Here is a 14,732-nt window from a genome sequence, read left to right on the forward strand (position 1 = left end):
ACCATGTTGGCCAGGCTGGTCCCGAACTCCTGACCTCAGGTGATCTACCCACCTTGGCCTTCCAAAGTGCTGGGATTACAGGTGTGAGCCACTGCGTCCAGCCTCAGTTATTTTATTTAATAGTGTAAGTACTTAGAAAGTAAGAAAATTGCTGATTTAGGTTTTTGTTTTTTTTTTTTTTTAATGTTTCCCCAGCATTCTGCAAGTTAGGCCAAAGCCCACATTCAAAGAAATGAGATTGCCGGGCGCGGTGGCTCAAGCCTGTAATCCCAGCACTTTGGGAGGCCGAGACGGGCGGATCACGAGGTCAGGAGATCGAGACCATCCTGGCTAACATGGTGAAACCCCGTCTCTACTAAAAATACAAAAAAAAAAACTAGCCGGGCGAGGTGGCGGGCGCCTGTAGTCCCAGCTACTCAGGAGGCTGAGGCAGGAGAATGGCGTGAACCCGGGAGGCGGAGCTTGCAGTGAGCCGAGATTGAGCCACTGCACTCCAGTCTGGGCGACAGAGCGAGACTCCGCCTCAAAAAAAAAAAAAAAAAAAAAAAAAAAAAAAAACAAAGAAATGAGATTAACTCTTTAAATAATGTGTTAAATTTACATATATTTTAAAATATTATTAAAGGAGGTTTGACAGTGTTGACATTTAAAAAGTCAACATTTGGATTAAATTTATATATTTTAAAATATTATTAAAGGAGGTTTGACAGTGTTGACATTTAAAAAGTCAACATTTGGATTAAATTTAGCTGGTAGTATTAATTTGGGTTTTAGTTAAGAGTCTGAGGACATCAAGAAAACTGTTTACCACTTTGGTTTTAGCAGCTCAGTTTTACTATTCCATAATGTGTTATTTTTAAAGTTCTCTTTTTAAGATCACAGTGATATCCTGTTTAAATTTTTAAAATATGTTCAAAATATCTGGAGGGTGAGAAGTTACCAAGTTTGTATGTTTCGCTTGACTCACCATCTTTATTTTCTGTATGTATATGTAGTAACTGGCAATTGTGTATATTTTCTTGATTAACATATTAGAGACTGCTTCCATCATCTTATGTAAACCTGGAAACAGCTGAAACTAGTCTTTTCTGAAGAACTGTATATCAGTATTATTAGATGTGCATCCCATTTTGTCATTGCCTCAGACTTTGAATATGGTCATTACTCTCTGGAAGAGAAGTATAATTATTTTTTTTTGTTGTTATATGCAGTATGGTTTAATTTAAGATCTAGTAATAATACACATATGTAAACTCATTAAAGTATCACCAGTAATTAGTAAATTCCAAATTCAAGTCAGTACAGTTCTGTCTTTGTAAATTCTGTCTTTCAAAAAGTTATTTGTGTTTTTAAAAGTTGATGTCCAAAGGAAAGGAGCTTCTTATCTTTTAAGTACTTTTGGTGTGTGTTAAATATTTATTTGCTATGATATTCTAGAAGAAAATATCAAACATGTTAAATATAAGAACATGTTAAAATTTAAATTTGTTATTTCAAAAGTTACTGAAGATGTCTTGGAATAACAGTTGTTATGCTGTTAAACTATATAGTTGCATACACTTTATTAAAAGCACTATGGAGAAAAATTTTAACAATGCATAAGACAAAAGGTCTTTTTTTCTTTATAGGACTTAGCTTTTAGTCTAAAAATTCAAAGCTATAATATTTTATTTTTCAAGTGACTCAAAAAAATACAGTCTACAATAAATATATACATAGGGATACACACTGAAAAAGATGTTTTGTTTGCATACTATTAATAAGTCTAGTGTGGATTACTGTACTCTGGGTAGCTTTCCTATATTAGCTTTTCTTCCCAAATATTTGAGCCAGTTTGTACTTAAATATAGCTTTTATTAAAAAATACTTTGGTGGATTCATTTGAATTCACCCCTCAGGAAGACAGTGCACTGCAAATAAGGCAATTTTTTTAGTCCTTGTGTTAAAATGAATAAATGTCTACTAATGTCTCTGATCAAATGTTATTTACAGGATATATGTCACAAGTTTTTCTTTGATTGCTTGACTTCTTGTGGGATCAGATCCACTAATCTTCTAGATTACATTCACTTCATAATTTATCCTTTTCTTTGTCTATAAATATCATCCTTAAGCCAGATCTCTTTTAAAGGCATGTTAGGTATTTGTAATTTAGTTTCTACTGAGACATACAAATGTTATATTGTGTGGCTTTCTCAAACTAAAATATACTTGACACTGATATTTTATGTTTTAACAGTAAAGACACGCAGCATGTGGGGTGGCACTTTTTCTTTTTCTTTTTTTCTTTTTCTTTTTTTTTTTCTTTTTCTTTTGAGACGGAGTTTTGCTCTTATTGCCCAGGCTGGAGTGCAATGGCACAATCTCAGCTCACTGCACTTGGCTCACTGCAACCTCTGCCTTCCAGTTTCAAGCGATTCTCCTGCCTCAGCCTCCCAGATAGCTGGGATTCAGGCTCCCGCCACCATACCCAGCAAATTTTTGTATTTTTAGTAGAGACGGGGTTTAACCATGTTGGGCAGGCTGGTCTTGAACTCCTGGCCTCGTGATCCGCCCACCTCAGCTTCCCAAAGTGCGGGGACTACAGTCATGAGCCACCGCGCCCAGCCCTTTCCAGGCAGCTTTGTAATAGAAATGCACACATTGAAATGCACACATTCCTCAAAGGTCAGTCTTTGGTCCTCTGATTCACTGTATATGATTTTCCTTAGAGATCTCAATTCATTCCACTTCATTTATCACCTCTCTGCCTTTGATTCCCAAATTCATCAAGCATAGTGTCTCTCCTGAGCTGTAGTGTTGATTTCCATCTACCTGTCAGACATTTCTGTTTGGATATTCTGTGAACCCCATGTGTGAAACTGAGCTCACATCTGCTCATATCAGCTTCCTTTTACATCCCTTTTTCTGTTCATTGTACTACCAGTTGCCCATGCTCAAAATTCTGGTGTTATCTTTGATTCCTGGAGCTCCCTGGATCCCCAATCCAATCAGGCAGCAAACCTCATCCATTCTTTCTTAACAATGTCTCTTGCAGCTGTACCTTTTCCATTTCTGCCACCACTATGCTCATTTATACCCTTATCAACCCACACAGGACTACTGCAGCAGCCTAGTTAATCTCACAGCCTTCGAATTGTTGCCATGCTTCCAGATTTTCCAATTCATCCTGCACATTCTCTTCAAATTCATCTTCCTAGAACACCTGTTTGATCATTTCATCCCCCTGATAAATTCCTTAGCCTAACATTTAAAGCTTCACACAATCTGGCCCCAACCTGGCCTCATGCACCTAACCCCTTGGCTCCAGCCAGTGCAGGCTGCTGCCTGCTTGCTGGGTTCTCTCTGTGCTACTCATCCTGATCACTCTCTGGGGATGCCCCCTCTCAATCTACTGTCTTCCCCTGCATTGAGACTTCACTCTAATTAAACCTGCTATTTGGAACTAGTCCTGACCACTCCAGATGGCAGTCATTTCTCCCCTTGAGTGATTAGATCGGTGCCCCTCCTTTGGCACTCAGCAGCTACATGAATGGATTCAGAAGTGACATTTAGTCAAACAGTAGGTCCTCATATCTTGTCTCATCCTTGCACAAGAACTGAGTTTCTTACTAGTCTGAGCTGTGCTGCTGTTCAAGTATACTTGTCAATGGTTAAAACTACCTTTTGGGAAAGCCTCCTACATTAGCTTTCCTAGATTAACTGTTCTCCTCCAAAGGACACCTTTTGATCCCTCCAAGCGCACTGGCTTTCCTTTTGTGGCTAGACCTAAGGAGGAAGCACTCCTGGGCCTGGACAGCTGCTGCAGGGGGACTGCTTGAAAAGTAAAGGTGTTAGGAAAATGATGAAACTCATTCCAGTGCTTCTGGGGGTCTTCCTTAGTAACCTGGGGGTGAAGGCACTGCACTTATGTGCAACAGCACAACATTGTCCCAAATGCTGCAGGGACCAGTGGTGGGGGCCAGAAGGGATTGGCTGGCCTGCCTGCCCTTCTGGGTGGCTTTAGTCACAGCTGTCCCTGAACTGTGGATGAGGTCAAAAGTCTTCAAGGACAAGCAGCACACGGCTGGGCTCTCTGGCAGGAAGGCTTCAGGGAAGGACCCATGTGGGGCTTTGCCTGCCCAGTTAGAATGAGAGGGCTTTGTACAGTCAGCACCCATGCCTCTTGGACCCCAGTGACACTGCCACATCTCACTGGGTATGCCAGTAGCTTTTTGCTGGGTGTGCAGGGTTGTTAGGCATTAGCTCCGAGCCACATTATAATTTGATCCCTGGATGTTCATCAGTAATAACATTTTCACACTGAACTGCATTGACCTGGGATGGGACAATGTATGAATTCTACAGAGGCGGCACCTCAGTGGGAGTTAGGAAGGAGAGTCTTAACAGCAGGATGGGTGTGGAGAACAGTGCCACAGCCCTGCCGCCCCACAGGGAACGGCAGCAACCCTGAGGATATTTCTTAGCAAACTTGCTTGCAAACAGTCCCAGGCACTACTGCGGATGAGATTTGTATGTAAATCCTTTTCTGCCCCAAACCAAAATGAGTATTTCAAAATCAATCTGGCTAGAAGAGCTGCTGGCCTCAATGCACTGAGCATTCAGTGGGAGGACTAAGCTCTGTCATTAAATGGGGCAGGACAACTAGTCTTTCAGACTGATTATTTATTTATTTATTTATTTATTTGAGATGGAGCCTCGCTCTGTCACCCAGGCTGGAGTAAGGTGGCATGATCTCATCTCACTGCAACCTCTGCCTCCCAGGTTCAAGCAATTCTTGTGCCTCGGCCTCCTGAGTAGCTGGGATTACAGATGCCTGCCACCACACCCAGCTAATTTTGTATTTTTTAATAGAGACGGGGTTTCACCATGTTGGCCAGGCTGGTCTCGAACTCCTAACCTCAAGCGATCCACGTGCTGGAATTATAAGCATGGGCCACTGCACCCGGCCCTACACTGGTTTCTGATAAAATAAGATGGGCTGGATGCGGTGGTTCATGCCTATAATCCCAGCACTTTGGGAGGCTGAGGCAGGAGAATCACTTGAGCTCAGGAGTTGGAGACCAGCCTGGGCAACATAGTGAGACCCCATCTCTAAAAAAATAATAATAAGTGATAAGATACTCTTCATACCTAGAGGTAACTGAGAAACTCAAAGTGAAAATAACGAATGGACTGCTTTTAGGTGAAGGAAAAAAAAGCAAATTAGTATAAAAGTAGGAAATGGCCCCTTTGGTACTGTAAAGCAACTGTCTCGTCCTTGGATCACACTGAGCTACAGATCTTCATGCCCTTGACACCCACCCACCCCAACTGTGCTAGCCCAGCTTTGCCTCCTGCTCCCTCTGTCCTTCCCTTCCCGAGACCTGGCCATTCATTCCCCAGTCATAGACAGTAGTACCCTTGTATCCTGAAGGCTGGGCTTTCTGGTATACCAAGAAAACACAGTCTCCTTCCTTTCCCATTTCTACACTTGAAGGAAAAAATAACAATCCCAAATCAGACTCTGCTTTCATGCACTGCATCCCATAGGAGGAAAGTTAGAAGGTGGTGATCAGCTCCACTGGGGGCAAAAGTTGTTTTCTCAGGAGCAGCAGCCAGGCATGATTCTCTCCCAAACACATGGTGTGGAGATTGGAATCAGGCAGCTCTGTGATAGTTTTGGCCCAGAATACAGGCACCAGCTTAATGAGCTCCACCTCCAAAGAAAGGCCCCTTGTGTTCCTAGTGGGGAGGAGTGTCATCCACGGGACAGCCTGAGGAGTCCCCTGACTCGGGAAAGATTTGGCAGAGGGAAATCTGAACCTAAGCTGCCAGGCCCCAAACCTGTCGGTTTGAGAAGGTGTAACGTGGCTTCCATCTCAAAATTAAATTCATTATGATACTCTGCTTCCAGTTGAATGGTCTGCGTGAATTCTTTAAACAAAGCACCCCAAAACCACAATAACCATTTAGTACCTCTCTCCATGGGCCAGAAATTCAGACAGGACACAGTGGGGATAGCTCCTCTGTGTTCCACAGTGTCTGCAGGTTCACATGTCTGGCAGTTGATGCTAGCTACTGACTAGGAGCCTAACTGGAGATATTGGCGGAACACTCACAGTTGGCCTCCACACAGGGCCTGGGCTTCCTCATAACATGGTGGCTGAGTTACTAGGGCCAGTGTCCTGAGAAAGTGAGAGAGAGGCAGAAGCATATTGCCTTTTGTTTATAACTTAGCTTTGGAAGTACCATGTTTCTTCCACTGCATTCTGTTGGTCAAGGCAGCTACAAAGAACTGCCCAATATCAAGGGGAAGGAACACAGACCCCTACCACTCAATGGAAGAATGTGCCACATCACACCATGTCGGATGGAACGTTTATTGATGTGACCATTTTTGGAAAATACAATCTGCCATAATGTGCAGTGCCAAAAAAAAAATTAATGCTCTTTGTCTCATTGATCTCAGGAAAATTTATCTTAAAATATTCAACAGAGGCTGGGCGCGGTGGCTCATGCCTGTAATCCCAGCACTTTGGGAGGCCGAGGCAAGTGGATGACCTGAAGTAAGGAGTTCAAGACCAGCCTGGCCAACATGGCGAAACCCCATTTCTACAAAAAATACAAAAATTAGCTAGGCGTGGTTGTGGGCGCCTATAATCCCAGCTACTTGGGAGGCTGAGAGAGGAGAATCACTTGAACCCCGGAGGCAGAGGTTGCAGTGAGCTGAGGTCATGCCATTGCACTCCAGCCTGAGTAACACAGCAAGACTTGGTCTCAAAAAAAAAAAAAAAAAAATTCAACAGAAAAAAATAGTTATGCCTAAAGGTGTCCGTCATGAGTGCTTATTCATTTATTTACCCATACATCCAATTTTTTTTTTGAGACAGAATCTCGCTCTGTTGCCCAGGCTGGAATGCAGCGGCACAATTTCTGCTCACTGCAAACTCCGCCTCCTCGGTTCAAGCAATTCTTGTGTCTCAGCCTCCTGAATAGCTGGGATTACAGGCGCATGCCACCACACCAGGCTAATTTTTGTATTTCTAGTAGAGACAGGGTTTCACCATATTAGCCAGGCTGGTCTCGAACTCCTGGCCTCAAGTGATCCCCCTCGGCCTCCCAAAGTGCCGGGATTACAGGCATGAGCCACTGCACCCAGTCGATCCAATAAATATTAATTGAAGTATTTTGCCAGATGCTAGGAATACAAAGAAAACTTAAGATCTATCCTTCTTTCTTTCAAATAGCTTCCAGTCTATGATCGCTAAAAATAAAACCCATCCAAATGTCCAGTAATAAGATGGTTTAATAAATTCTATGTAGGCCGGGCACAGTGGCTCACGCCTGTAATCCCAGCACTTTGGGAGGCCAAGGCAGGCGGATGACCTGAGGTCAGGAGTTCGAGACCAGCCTGACTAATATGGTGAAACCCCCATCTGTACTGAAAATACAAAAATTAGCCAGGTGTGGTGGCGCACGCCTGTAATCCTAGCTACTCAGGAGGCTGAGGCAGAAGAATCGCTTGAACCTGGGAGATGGATGTTGCAGTGACCCAAGATTGCACTATTGTACTCCAGCCTGGACAACAAGAGTGAAACTCTGTCTCAAAAAATATATAACAAATTATATGTAAACTCTAGGAGATACAATCTTGAGATGTTATCATCACTTAAGGACTTTTATTTTGACCTCTTATTTTTATTTTGACCTCTTTGAAAAGACTACGTGGAAAGATGGGGGAATTGTTGGACAGAAGTGAAAAAAAATCGAAGTTGTATGTCTACTGTGATTACAATTATGTAAAAATATGCATGCATATCACCAAGGACTAGAAGAGAATATCCAAAAGTGAACTCACTTGTTGAAGTGGGAATTTGCATGATTGTCCTTACGTTTTCTTTTATTTTCTTTTTCTTTCTTCTTTTTTTTTTTTTTTTTTTTTTGAGGTACTTTTCAATGTATATTGCTTTTATAATTGAAAAGTTCCAGAAAAAATAATGTGGTGCAAATAAAATTGTATAGGTCAAAGGGAAAGTGCCGCTGGGTGGGAAGCTGGCAGGAGAGACTTAATTAAAAAGGTGACATTTGGGCCAGGTGCAGTGGTGGCTCACACCTGTAATCCCAGCACTTTGGGAGGCCTGAGGTCACGAATTCGAGACCAGCCTGGCCAGCCAACATGGTGAAACCCCGTCTCTACTAAAAAGACAAAAAATTAGCTGGGCATGATGGCTCACGCCTGTAGTCACAGCTACTAGGGAGGCTGAGAGAGGAGAATCACTTGAACCTGGGAGGCAAAGGTTGCAGTGAACCGAGGTCTCACCACTGCACTCCAGCCTGAGTGACAGAGTGAGACTCCATCTCAAAAATAATAGAAAGGTGATATTTGGATTTCCATAGGAGGAAGAAGCAGGCATCCAGACTCAAGACAGGAAAGGAAGAGATGTCTTTAGAAAACTGCAAAGAGGCCAGGTGCAGTGGTTCACGCCTGTAATCCCAGCACTTTGGGAGGTCAAGGCGGGCGGATCGCCTGAGGTCAGGAGTTCGAGATAAGCCTGACCAATGTGGAGAAACCCCGTCTCTACTAAAAATACAAAAAAACTAGCTGTGCATGGTGGTGCATGCCTGTAATTCCAGCTACTCGGGAGGCTGAGGCAGGAGAATCGCTTGAACTCAGGAGGTGGAGGTTGTGGTGAGCCGAGATCATGCCATTGCACTCCAGCCTGGGCAACAGGAGCGAAACTCCGTCTCAAAAAAAAGAAAACTGCAAAGAATCCAAACTGAGATGGGTTTAGAGGAGCATGGGCAGATAGGACTGGAAGGAAGAGGGGGCCTCAGGTGCTGGACTCAGGATTTCTGACTTTACTCCGAGAGACTCCGGAGCCTTTTGAGTACAGCATTAACTGAAAGAGTGCTGAAGGAAGATGACCGACTGCAGTACTGAAGAATGGCAGAGCTGGAGCAGCTGAAGTTGGGGAGACCCATGAGGAGGCACCTGCAGTCATCCAGTGCCTGGACTGTAGAGGTGGCAAAAAAAAAAAAAGACTGGAGAGCATTTGTGGAAGACAAATGGTCACAACTGGGAGCTCAGTGCATGTATGTAGGTGACTGGGAAGAGGGTGGAACAAATATCAGCAATAGAGCAATGAGGAAGAGGAACCGGTTTGCAGCAGAAGAGAAATTTTAAATGGGTTGCATTTGAGCGGCTTTGGAACATCCACATGGAGATAACAACAGAGAGCTGGAAATGCAAGTCTGAACCTTAAGGAAGAAAGCTCTACTTTTGGCAGAAGAACTGGATGGAATGTGTCCCCTCTTCCTGGAGTGCCTTTCCCTCAACTGTCTCCTTTCCGGTCCTCAGTAAGGTCTCGGCTCAAGTATCCCTTCATGCCCTTTCTCCTACAGTGGTGCCCCTGTCACACACACACCACCACCCTCGCCCTGCTCAGTTCTTCCTCTCTGCACCTACCTGAGATTTTGCTTATTACCTGCTCCCCTCCTGGAGCATCACCTTTAGAGTTGGTACACTAGTCTCAATTTCCTGTTTGAAAAACTGAACATTAAAAGGCAACCATGTCAAGAATATTCAAAATGAAGGCTGGGTGCAGTGGCTCAGGCCTGTAATCCCAACACTTTGGGAGGTGGAGGTAAGTGGATCGCTTGCACCCAGGAATTTGAAACCATTCTGGGCAACATGGCAAGAAGACCCGGTTGGGGTGGTGCCTGCCTGTAGTCCCAGCTACCAGGGAGGCTGAGGCGGGAGGATCACTTGAGCCTCGGAGGTCAAGGCTGCAGTGAGCTGTGATGGTGCGCTGCACTCCAGCTTGGGTGACATAGCAAGACTCCGTCCACCAAAAAAAGATGAATCAATTAAGGAAGTGCATGGTGAGAGAGGTTTCAAGGGAACTAATGAGTCCTCCATCCGCAGCACTGACCATACCCAGAGTCAGGTGGAGCCAAGGCTCTGTGGGCTTATTTAGACATCCCCTGCAGGGGTGGACTGCTGTTCTTCATTCATAGCCATCCTCTTCTTCCTTTGTGTTAATTCTTAGCTGGACACGGCCAGGATGGTCTTGAACTCCTGACCTCATGATCCACCCACCTCGACCTCCCAAAGTGCTGGGATTACAGGCGTGAGCCACCGCGCCCAGCCAATTGGTTCATCTTCTGTCCCTTTCCCAGGCACTGGAAACGAAATGTTCAACATTTCCAAAACAGAGCAAAAACATTGCGGACATGTCCACAGTGCTGCTGGAGCAACACTCCAAGTATTTTCAGCCAGCAACAATTAGGTAATTTGCGAGAGACCCACAGCAAAATGAAAATGCGGGGGCCTCTGTTCAAGATAGCCACAGCAGGGCATTACACCTAGCACGGGGCTCTCCTAACGGCCCATGAGAGTGCAGGCTGCAGGCCTGTGAAGCCAGCTCTGTGGCCCACCCCACACCACACGGACAGGCATGGTTTATAATATGAAGCACCCCATGCCAGTAGTGTTGGCTTTTCCAGCTGCTTCAAGTTTTCGGTGAGATTTTGTCCTTGTCACAGCTCAGAACAACTTAGAAGTGGTCTTGGAGATCAAATAGTTGGACTGTCTTGTTTTACACACGGCCCAGAAGCCCAGAGTGGGCCTGTGAGTGCCTGGGCCCTGCTGGTGCTGGGGTCCAAAGCCTTTCTAGAAGCATGGCCTAAGGACGCTGCCAGGAGGCCCCCTGGCAGCGCTGCAGGGGGGCTTGTTTCCTCCTGGCTTTCCCCCTCAGGCTGGCTCCTCTAACCCTCCCTTGCACCTCCTGTTGCCTGCTTGGGTCAGACTCTTCTTCCAGCCTCTGGTCAAAGCGGAGACAAGAGGTCACGCCATTGGGAGGGTCACAGGAAGGCCTGATGGTGGCCTGACAAGGTAGAGCTGGGCCCCTGCGCTCTGACAATCCCTTCCACAGCCATCTCCGTGCTGAGGGCTGTGCCCCTTGGCACTGAGATGCATGGAAAGTTTACGGGAGGACTTCCTGGCTGGGCACAGCCTGCCAGCCAGGTGCCAAGGACACCCTGATGGGAGCACAGGACAGTCCTGGCGGAGGCTGGAGCAGGAGGTGACAGGCTGGGTCATGGGGTTGCACAGAGCAGAGGCAGCAGCGAGGCCAGATGGCCTGGTCCCGGGGAATGGGCAGGCGCTGAGGTGTCAGATGGGCACGCTTGTCCCTGAGGGCAGGCAGACGACGCGAAGCCAGGCAGAGGAGAGAGGTGGGATGAGCACGCGGGCAGCCAGTCACGCATGTGGTCCCCAGGCAGCTGCAGACACTGCGGGCCCTTCTGGACCCGGGCTGCGCAGCTGGCACTGGGATAGGTGCCAGGGCTCCTGCGGGGCCTCCCGAGGAGGGGCAGAGAGCCTGGCTCCTCATGGCCACCTGCTCCTGGCTGGAGCCCAGAACCAGCTGGTATCAGCCTTGGGCCTGGCTCGCCTCCTGGCTTCTGACTAGACCTGGCCCTCCCCACCACCCACCGTGCCCCTGCCCGCCACCCCCCGTCCCCACCACACACTGAGGGGTTCTGGCTCCTGAGGTGCTAAGAGCTGTGAGCAAAGCAGAAGCAGTCAGGTCCCATGTCCCCTTCACGCCCTGGCAGCACTGCCCTGGCCTGGGACAGCCCCCAGGCGGAGCACACAGCCCAGGCCAAACACGCACCCGTGGAGAATCTGGAAGCCCAGGCATGAGAAGCTGCCTTTTTGTCTCACATGAAGACGCTGCAGCCCTGCCAGGGACGCCCCAAAGGCTCCAGGGCCACACCAACACAGCTGTCCCTGCCTCTCTGAGGACATGGAGGCCGATGACCACTAGTTTCCTGTAACATGGGGAGTTGTGGGCAAAAGAAACGCAACTGTTTCTCAACTGTTACCGTAGGCTCGAGAGTTGTGAGGTGTTTGCCAAGTGGCCAGGGCATCAGCCCACGGTGCCTGGGTGCCCACAGCCCTTGACCAGCAGACTCTGTGGCCCCTTTCTAGAAGGTGCTTTGCAGAATTGACTGCCCCTCTCCTTCCTCCCCCACGGCATCTCCCTGAGCTCTGGAGAGAGGGCCTGACAGGGCTCAGGTGGAGGGAGGCAGGGTGGCTGTGGGCAGAGAGAGGGCCTGGGACCCGCGAGACGATGGCAGGCCGAGGCCGGCGCCTCCCTGGAGCTGAGGGAGACCCACGGGCCCGCGAAACCCTGCCCTCCCCACCGGCCGCTGCTGTTGTGCGCCTGGACCGGGGCAGGGAGAGGGAGGTAGGTCAAAAAAGGCCTCTCCTTCCTCCTTCCTCCCTCCTCCCGGTCCCCGTGGCTGTTCAGGCACTGGCTCCAATGACTTTTCTGAGCTGCTCTTTGGAGCCAGGCGGTTCCCCGGTACCAGCGCCAGGCAGGCCCAGCCTCTCCGCGGCTGCGCCCATGGCCCCAGAGGCCGGGGAGGCTCACACCCCTATGGTGGTCACTTAGGTTTGCCGTTCTGCTGCCAGAAGCTTCTCTGCCCTGGCTGGGATGGGGAGGGAAGAGTCGGTGTGGTCTGGTCCCGGCCCAGGCCTCTGCCCGAGTGCCCCCCAGGGAGACCCTAGCTGCCAGCGCACCAGGCCCTTCCCCGCCGGAGCCACTCTCCGTGGGGACCGCAGGCAGAGTCTGCTCGGGTAGCCCAGTGGCTGCCACTCCTGGCTGAACTCTTTTCTTCCCCGCATCCATGTTCTCTGTCTGCAAAACGAGATCAATAAGCCCTGGCTCGGAGTCAGGGGGCCTTAATCAGGGACCTCTGCTCCTCCGCACAGCACGGCCCGCATTGGAGACAAATGGCGAAAACGGGCTGAGTCAGCTCCTGCCCGCGCTGCCTGCCTGCGTGTGCGGCAAACGTGCACTGCCTGGAGTCACAGTTCCTAAGTCCCTGTCACAGACTCCCACCCAGGCCAGGGGGCAATGGGTCTCTGGTGGATCTGGGGAATGTGGGTGCAGTGTGTGGGTGTGGTGTGTGGTGCATGGTGCGTGTGTTTGTGAGGGGTGTATGTGGTTTGTATAGGTGTGGGGTGTGTGGAGGGGTGTGAGAGTGTATTTGTGTGGTGCATATGGTGTGTGCGATACATGTGTGGGGCTGTGTATACGGTGTGTGTGTTTCTGGTTTGTGGTGTATGTGGTATGTGTAGCTCTAATGCGTATGTGTGGTATATGGTGTGTGGGAGTTAGCAGGGTGTATGGGTGAGTGTTGGATGGTGTTGGTGTGATTTGTGGTGTGTATGGTTTGTGATATATATCTGTGGCTTGTGTGTGTGTGGTCTGCAGTGTGTGTGGCTTGTGGTGTGTGATGTGTATTTGTGTGGTGTGTGTTTTGTGGTATGTTTGTGTGGTTTGCGGTGTGTGTGATGTGTGTGGCTTGTGTTTGTGTGATGTGTGTGTGGCTTGTGGTGTGTGTGTGAGGGGGTATGCTGTTTGTGGTGTGTGTTTCTGTGATGTGGGTGGCTTCTGGTGTGTGGTGTGTATGCGGCTTGTGGTGTGTGGTTTTTTATTTGTGGTGTGTGTGTGTGATGTGGTATATGTGGCTTGTGGTGTGTGTGATGTGTGTGTGGCTTGTGTGTGGTTTGTGGTCTGTGGTGTATGTGGCTTATGATGTATGATGTGGCGTGTGTGGCTTGTGTTATGTGTGGCTTGTGGTGTGTGTGATGTGTGGTTTGTGTGTCGTTTGTGGTCTGTGGTGTGTGTGTGATGTGTGTGTGATGTGTGTGTGACTTGTGGTGTGTGTGATGTGGGTGTGGGGCTTGTGGTGTGTGTGGTTTGTGTGATGTGTGAGTGTGGTTTGTGTGTTTGTGTGATCTGTGAGTGTGGTTTGTAGTGTTTGTGTGGTATATGTGATGTGGCGTGTTTGTGTGAGGTGGGGTGTGTGGCCCGTGGAGTATGTGTGATGTGTGTGTGGCCTGTGGTGTGTGTGGTTTGTGGTGTTGTGTGTGTGATGTGTGTGGCTTGTGGTGTGATGTGATATGTGTGTGATGCAGTGTGTGTGGCCTGTGGCATGTGTGTGTGATGTGGTATGTGTGGCCTGTGGCATGTGTGTGTGATGTGTGTGTGGCCTGTGGCATGTTTGTGTGATATGACGCAGTGTGGCTTGTGCCTGGCACTGCCCTGGAGTGGAGTTCCCTAAGGGAAACCTGATGTACAGTACTTACTAGGGTTCTGCAGGGAAGGGCCTTGGTGCCTTCCTAAGAGCAATAAGAGCAATTTTCTTAGAAGTGTGGTTTCGAGGCCGGGCACTGTGGCTCTCGCCTGTAAACCCAGCACTTTGGGAGGCCGATGTGGGCAGATCACCTGAGGTCAGGAGTTTGAGACCAGCCTGGCCAACATGGTGAAACGCCATCTCTACTAAAAATACGAAAATTAGCCCGGTGTGGTGGCGGGCGCCTGTAATCCCAGCTACTAGGGAGGCTGAGAGAGGAGAATCACTTGAACTCGGGAGGCAGAGGTTGCAGTGAGCCAAGATCATGCCATTGCACTCCAGCCTGGGTGACGAGAGTGAAACTCTGTCTCAACAAGAAAAGAAAAGAAGTGTGGTTTTGTTTGAGCACGGTGGCTCACACCTGTAATCCCAGCACTGTGGGAGGCCAAAGCAGACAGATCACTTGAGGCCAGGAGTTCGAGACCAGCGTGGCCAACATGTTGAAATCCCATCTCTACTAAAAATACAAAATTAGCCAGGCGTGGTGGTGGGCACCTGTTATCCCAGCTACTCGGGAGACTGAGATAGGAGAATCACTTGAA

The 14,732-nt window shown here is 48.3% G+C and overlaps 1 long non-coding RNA gene across 1 annotated transcript; it reads left to right on the forward strand.

The window, feature by feature from the left end:
• The first annotated feature begins 558 nt into the window (after positions 1–558).
• On the forward strand, positions 559–1,597 carry LOC115898133. The gene is made up of 2 exons (XR_004057848.1): positions 559–628; positions 702–1,597. It is a non-coding gene; the product is annotated as an uncharacterized LOC115898133 (long non-coding RNA).
• Positions 1,598–14,732: the final 13,135 nt, after the last annotated feature.

This window comes from Rhinopithecus roxellana, chromosome 6 (assembly GCF_007565055.1).
Source record: "Rhinopithecus roxellana isolate Shanxi Qingling chromosome 6, ASM756505v1, whole genome shotgun sequence".
In the NCBI taxonomy this organism is placed as follows: domain Eukaryota; kingdom Metazoa; phylum Chordata; class Mammalia; order Primates; family Cercopithecidae; genus Rhinopithecus; species Rhinopithecus roxellana.